Source organism: Dipodomys merriami, unplaced genomic scaffold (assembly GCF_024711535.1).
Source record: "Dipodomys merriami isolate MVZ:Mamm:240054 unplaced genomic scaffold, mDipMer1.0.p SCAF_1765, whole genome shotgun sequence".
Lineage (NCBI taxonomy): Eukaryota > Metazoa > Chordata > Mammalia > Rodentia > Heteromyidae > Dipodomys > Dipodomys merriami.
Window position 1 is genome coordinate 84,088 of NW_027203121.1, and position 7,674 is coordinate 91,761.

At 32.4% G+C, this 7,674-nt stretch overlaps 1 pseudogene; it reads left to right on the forward strand.

The window, feature by feature from the left end:
• LOC138829792 (U6 spliceosomal RNA) lies at positions 1 to 97 on the forward strand (annotated as a pseudogene).
• Positions 98 to 7,674: the final 7,577 nt, after the last annotated feature.

The window sequence follows — 7,674 nt, forward strand, 5'->3', positions numbered from 1 at the left end:
ATGCTTCAGCAGCAGGTCTACCCGAATTACAATACAGAGATTTACATGCCTCTTGCACAAGGATGATATGAAAATTTGTGAAGTATTCCATATTTTTCATTCTTCAGATGCAAGAAATGAAAAACTGTTATTCAAAAGTTGATTACAAATATACAAGTGTAATAATATATGTAATTCATAGAAATAAAAGTTAGTTTGACATCAGTGTATTCAATCTTCACTATTTTAGAAAGGCCTTTACATAGCATAACCTTTATAAAACTTTTGAAATAAATAACATTGTCATTTTATCCGAAAGAAATAAAATTCTATAAGGACCTAGGAATTAAAAGAATCTTAAAATGTTTCTGTATGGAATGCAATCTGAAAGGACACATTTATTAATGAAGGTATGTATTATAAAACAATGTCAAATTCAAAGTATTATATCTAGGAGCGAATGAAACAGATTATGGACATTATACAAACAGAATACTAAACATTTTAAAATATACTTTTTCAGACAAGCACCAGAAATATCTTTAGTTTCTGTACTACTCATTTCAACAGATAAATTAAAATATTTTTCTGATTTAAAAAATCACAAACTCTATAGAAATCATTATAGATGTATACAAACAACTAAAATATATTTTGACATCAAAGTCAGGCAATTCACTTGGAAGAATACCATGGAATACATGAATTTTTAAAGTAAGGTATTGCTGTTTCTTTGTATTGTGAAAATATTTTCTATGGTCACATAGAATGGACTGGCAATTTTGAAATTAAAGAAACTTAACTGATCCATTAGGACTTAGGAGAACAATTTGTACTGATTTCCACAACTTCAAAGAGATAGTGATACATACTTATCCTTTTGGCAATATCAAATTCAGTTTCTTCCAAGTTGTGCTTCAGAACTAACTTGATATAATGGTTCAATAGAAGGAGATCCAGCGTATCATTGCTATATATATTCCCAGCAGCAAGATGCATGGGGGTCAAGAAGCCTTTAACTTGGCCATTGGTATCTGCATCATGATGAAATAAAGAAGCCACTCTGTTATTATTCCATGTATAAGTACTGTGCAGGGATGTCCAGCCATTCACAGTTATTGCATGAATATCTGCCTTGAGCCACCAATTCATGGACAATATCTAAGTGTCCACTTAGGCTTCTCGATGAAGAGGGGTATACTCATCGTCATTCCTAGTAATCACATGAGTGACCTTTTTGGAAAGTAGTCTCTGCACTGTAGTAAGGCGATTATTTTCAGCAGAACAAAGAAGAATTTTCCTTGGATACTATTTCATTTTTTTTTTGCAATTGATACCATTTCTCACTTTTTCATCTTGTTCCTCAACTTCATCAGAATTGCCTAACCAGAGACTTTGAGTGCCAGTGAGAATGAGCTGTCCATATATTTCCCCAATAGTTCACATTGGATGAAATGGTCAGAAAAATCTGGTGAATTTGCTGCATCTGTTTTTTTCACTATTATTTATTTTCTCTTTTTTCATTTTTACTATTCTAAATTATTCTAACTGGAGAGTAGGGAATTGGTAGAGAGCAGAGGAAAGATTTTCCTCCGTAATTAAAGGTACAGACTGAAAATGAGGACCAGTGTTGTCTTCTTTTGCAGCTTATTCTAAGAATGAGAAAACAGGAAATAATATCTTCTATGTAAATGAATTGGGATATGGCAGAGCAGAAAGTGAAATGATGCAACCAAAAATATAAAAGCAAAATAAATTATGATAATTATGGAGCAATCATATTACTTATAAGAACCATGAAAGGGAGAGAAGAAGAGAGAGAGAGATGTGCAATGATTTAGCTAGCCACAAAATCCATCCCTCTCATCAAATTATAGAGCCAATAAATTTATTTTTTAAAAGAGATGGAAATAGAATTTAAGATCAGATGTCTCCATTGTTTTTAATTATATTCTTATTATCTTAAATACTTGTACAAGGGAATTTTCATTCAACATATCAGTTTTTTAAAGTAAAATGGTTCTTTATATAACTTTTCCACACCCTTCCAAACCTCACCCCACTTTAATTTTTTCTAGTTTCATACTATCTGTATTGAATATTATACCTTCAGGCTCCTCCTCCATAACTCTCTTTATTCCTTCCTTTTGACTTCCACTCACATATTCCAAGTGATAGTTTCCTGGTATTCATTTTGTTGGAGTAAAGTTCAATTTTATAAGAAATTACACCTTTGAAATACTCCTCTGCAAATAGCATGTTTGGTTAATATTTTTGTGTAAACTTGTATAAATTTCTAGCTTCCAAATATGGCTCTGACTTAGTTCCATTAATATATTTTTAGATCTATCCATTTCGTTGCAAATAATGTAAAAGTCTTCAAAATGGATGGGTTCAATCCAATTGTGTATATGTGCCACTCTTTCTCTAATCATCACTCTGCCAAAGGGCATCACTTTCACAATCATGTGAAAGTGATTTTACTGTTACGTTTTGGAATAATTCATCACTTCCTTTGTGGGAGCAATACTCTATCCAGTTTTCCATAATAAGAACATCCTTCCCTTCATCTTCATCACAATGTATTGCAAGTCCTCAAAAACACACTTACCCCTACACTTACCCCTACAGGTCTCAATAAGCTAAAACACCACTGTGCCCATATTCTTTCAAAACATTTTTTTCATAATTGTACATATAATTTAGTGAGAACCTTCTATGTACTTTCCTAATGTGGGAATAAGGGACATGACAGAGTAAACGTAAGAAATATGCAACTTAATTAGCTATTATCATATTTAAAATCATGTTCAGCTCTAATTCATAGCCTCACATAATATTATTTTAATCTTTATTTGATTACTTCATCTAACCCGTAAATTATATCAGGTGAGTTAAAAGCAAAGGCAAAAAGTGTGGTTTGATTTTGACACTCATGTGTGAGGATGCACAACATGGGCAAATAAATGGATTGGAATTAATAGCTCTTATCCATTTTGTTAACGTAGAGATGATTTTCCCAACCTGATTCTTGAATTCGTATTCCATTCAACAACAAGAAACATGTGATAATTTCCTTTGTTTTGCTCCTGATTAACTTTTTTTCCATTTTATTTTATAATGGATGATTTCATAAATGTACTGTAGATACGAAAATATACTAAATATTTCTATCCGTATGCATTGATATATACATACACACATATATTATGCAGGTTATATGATAATGTATAATTTCAGTTACTGTACAATTTACTAAATTATTAAAACTATCCACGGCTCATGCCTGGCATCCTGGTTACTCGGGAGGCTGAGATCTGACAAACATAGTTTGAAGCCATCCTGGCCAAGAATGTCCAGGAGCTTCTTATCACCAAACAATCAACAGAAAATCAGAATTGGAACTGTGGTTCAAATAGTAGAGTGGTAGCCTTGAGAGAAAAATCTCAGGGATATCATCCAGGTTCTTAGTTTAAGAAGTACAATCTACCCTAATAAGATCTATTTAATTTACACCTGTGTAATTAAAGTATTTCCATCACCCAAATGCACAACCATGCTCATTTGCAAGTTAACTCTGTTTTGTCTGAAGTACCATAAAATATTTTCACTTAAGGTGAAAGCATTGGAACGTGGGTTCATTCTATCTCTCTCATGCATTTTTCCACTCAAATATTCAAATCTTACAATTATTCCAAATAATAGCTTTTTACTTTAATACCCAAATATTAGAGCTTGAATTGAGTGTCTTGTGCCCCCTAAATGGGTGCTCTTACCACTTTGTCATGTCCCCAGGGCTAAATTATCCTGATTATTTTTCAGATCCTTGTGTATGACCTTGGGCTCAGTCCATGTTATGTTATTCTTCCTGGAATTTAGAATAACAGGTGCATGGCCTTGTGTACTGATTTTTTTGTCCAGTCTGGGCTTTAACCTCTATCCTCTGAAGAGTAGACTCCCATGTAGTCAGGATTTTCATAAGTTTGTGATAGCTGATGTTTTTTTAAGTCTTTGAATTTCCTGCAAGTTCTTGACTACTGAATTAATTTGTTTTCTTGGGTTGTGTTGTTTCATTTGAATGTGTGTGTTGAGTTGTTCCTCACTTGTCCTTTTGTTTCTTTCAATCAAGTTCTTACCTAAAATGCTGAGAAACCAATTCTTCTTTTTCATGATAGTCAAGGTGAACATGATTTATTACAAAGCAATTTCAGTAATATTTAAACATCTTCATACCTATGGATGGTACATAAATGATAAGTGCTGTGACGGGTTTTTTTATTTTCACAGCAGTCTTTGCCATGCACAGACAGATCATCATAAAATCTATGAAGATAATAAAACTACAGATGCAAGCAAAGAGAAGAAAAACCTATTATTAATTGTTTGACAGAGGCTTGCGTTCTAGTGAAAGAAATACGTTGCTTGATGCAAGATTTCACAAAATTGTATTGCTAGGGGGAAGCTAAACAATCATCTAATTCTACAGAATTGAGGGAGAAGAATCAAACTCCTGAATCGTTTACATGTGGGTCAAATAAAAGCATGCTTCTAAAAAGAGAGTTTACTTTAGAGAAACATGATGAGTTCTATGTAAATAGGTGCTTAGCTGATTTTGTTAATTTGTAAACTAATACAGGGAAATAGGGTACAGCAAGGTAAAAAAAGAACTTCGCATTGAAATACTCGTGTGTGTGTGTGTGTGTGTGTGTGTGTGTGTGTGTGTACATGCACGTGTATACACGCATGCATATGTGCAAGTGCTCATTTATTTATTCATCATCCCTAAGCTTCTGTGTCCAAGGATAGTGGCTTACCACTTGAGCCATTGTTCCACTTCTGGTTTTTTGGAGATAATCGCATGTATTTTCATGATTGGACTGGCTTTGAATAGTGGTCTTTATATCTCAGCCTCCAGAGTAGCTAGCTAATCTTACTCAGCCCCCAAGTAGCTAGTTAAAATTCGGCCTGTCGTCTATACTTCACTGCTTTTTTATTCTTGTCCTGAGGTGTTCACATGCCTAAGTCATATATATGTCTGAACTGTTAACTACTGAGGAGGCTTGAGAACAGAACCCAGGCCAAAAATTTAGTGGACTTCCTTCTCAATCTATAGTTGGGTGCATTGGATCATTTCCACCATCCTTCACTATCTACAGGTTAAGATTGGAAGGGCTGCCGAATCCAGGCCAGCCAAGTTAGGAAGCAAGACAATTTGGTGTGCAACTCTTATGCCCTTGATAATGGGAAGGCTAAAATGTCAGATCAGATGCATGTTCTTTTGAAAGGGAACCCCTATCCTAAAATTAACCACTGATATGACACCACTCTACAAAAACAATCACCAAATTGAACACAATTTTCCACAACCAAAATAAGCATAATCTTTAACATGCAAAAACTTAGTCCAATCTGCTCTTTGCTCTAATATCAGCTGCATCTAATTATCATATCATGTGACAGAATAGTTTCTTCATTAAACTGATTATATATTTTAAGAAACCTAGAAAATTCTTTCTCACATATTAAATTAAACGAATGGCAAATTGCCTCATTTCTTACCTATTTGACTACCACTATAAATTCATCTTACGATTATTATTAATAGTAATATATTCAGATTTATTAATTTACTTTGTAACAGTTTTTAAACTTTTGGCTTCTCTGCGGAATTTGAAGTATTTAGATAGTATCATCAAATTTTATTACTTGGGTACTTAGGGCAGTTTTTAAAAAAGTTTTAAACCAATGGTTTCTAGTAATTCTGTTTTTTTTTTTGGGGGGGGGAGGGTGTCGGATCGTGGGACCTGAATTCTGGGCCTGGGTACTGTTCCTCAAGGCTAGTTCAAGGCGAGCACTCGACCACTTGATCCACAGCGCCACTTCCAGTTTTTTTTCTGTTTATGTGATGCTGAGGAATTGAACCCAGGGCCTCAAACATGCAAAGCAAGAGTTCTACCACTGAGCCACCTTCCTAGCTCTCTATGAATTCTTAATTGGTATATTATTTAGTTTATTTTTAATTTCAATTTAATTTTATTGTAAAGGTAATTTACAGAGGGGATACAGCTACCTAAATAAAGTAATGAGTACATTTATTATGGAAGGAACATATTTATCGCTTCCATTGATTTTTTTGCACACTCAAAAAAAAAAACCACGATGCTTTTCCTGTCGATATTGACCAATGGGTATTTTTCTTTCTTCATGCATTTTTTATTATAAAATTGATATACAGAGGGCTTACAGTTATTTAAGTCAACTAAAGAGTACACTTCATTATATTATCTAAATTTTGAACTTAATTATTTTCTTTTGTTTCTTTAGGGTAATTCTTTTTTCAGAGTTGTAGGATTAGTTAATTTAGTTTTGCATAATTTTAACACATGTAAATTATTCAGAGATATATTTTTGCTTTCAAAATAGTTAACATGTGAATATTTAAAAATTATTTTCTTAAATTTTATATGGTTGATGAATTTAAATAAATTTAATTTCTTAAAGTTCTAAACATATTTGTTCAGGTAATGAATACTGTATTTTCAAGAAGCACATACTTAATAAAAAAGGCTGTATTACATGGTCACTTTTTGGAAATATTTATACTTGAATTAAAAAAAAACTGAGCTGGGCATAGTGATTTGTAGTTTCCATTTTCTAACTATGGTGGGAAGTGTAAATAGGGTTTGCAACTCGGGAGAGACTGGGAAAATATGAGACCTTATCATAAAATTTCCAGAGTGAAATGATTAGAGATATAGCCATGCCTAGCAAGATATAGAGCACCTGGTTATCATATACTAAATCTTGAGTTAAAACCCCAGTAACATCAATCTTTTATCAAAATAAAGTATACATGTTTCAAAATGTTTATTATTTAAAACTTGTTTGCAAATTTCTCATGTCTTTTATTTCTTATTTTTCAATTTACTTAATCTATAAGAATCCAAGTATCTTGTGACTGTATTATTTCTACTAAACTTTTAAATAGTATGAGCACTATTATGATTTCATATATTAAAATACTTTTACTGTTTGTGATAATTTCCTCTGTTTAATATGATAATAACAGTATTCCAAATATGTGTATGTGCTATGTGTGTGTGTGTTTATGTGGGTTTTGTGTGTGTGTGCTTTGTGTGTACTTTGTAATGCTTGGGAGATCACAAAATTGCTTCACATATGTTAGGCCAAAGTTTTATCACTGAACTATACTGTCTAGTTATAATACAATTTGTGTTTTAAGTTATGACTTTTTAAAATTTTCATTCCTAGTATGCTTTTCAAAATTATATATGATAAAATGTGATCCATCTTCTATCCACATTAGCAACTGTTAGTTTTATTCTTTCTCTTATTTCTTTGGAAATGAATTATATTCCTATTACAACTTTTTTACATTGTAACAGCTCTATACAATGCTTTGTTTTCTATTTTATTTTTTCCATGTTATCTGACTTTTAGTCCAAACTATCAGGTGGATTAAAAAGAAACTTGATTCAGAACACTTTATTTTTCTCCTTCTCTTCTCTGAAATCTTTCTGTTTTTTGAAACAATACCAATGACATACAACTCCTATGTGATCCACCATTCTTCCCCATCTCTCTCTCTTCTGCAGTACAGCTCAAGTCGTTATCATTCAGCTTTATTATGCTATAATGTTATCTAAAGCTTAACTCATTCTTAAATTAATTTTA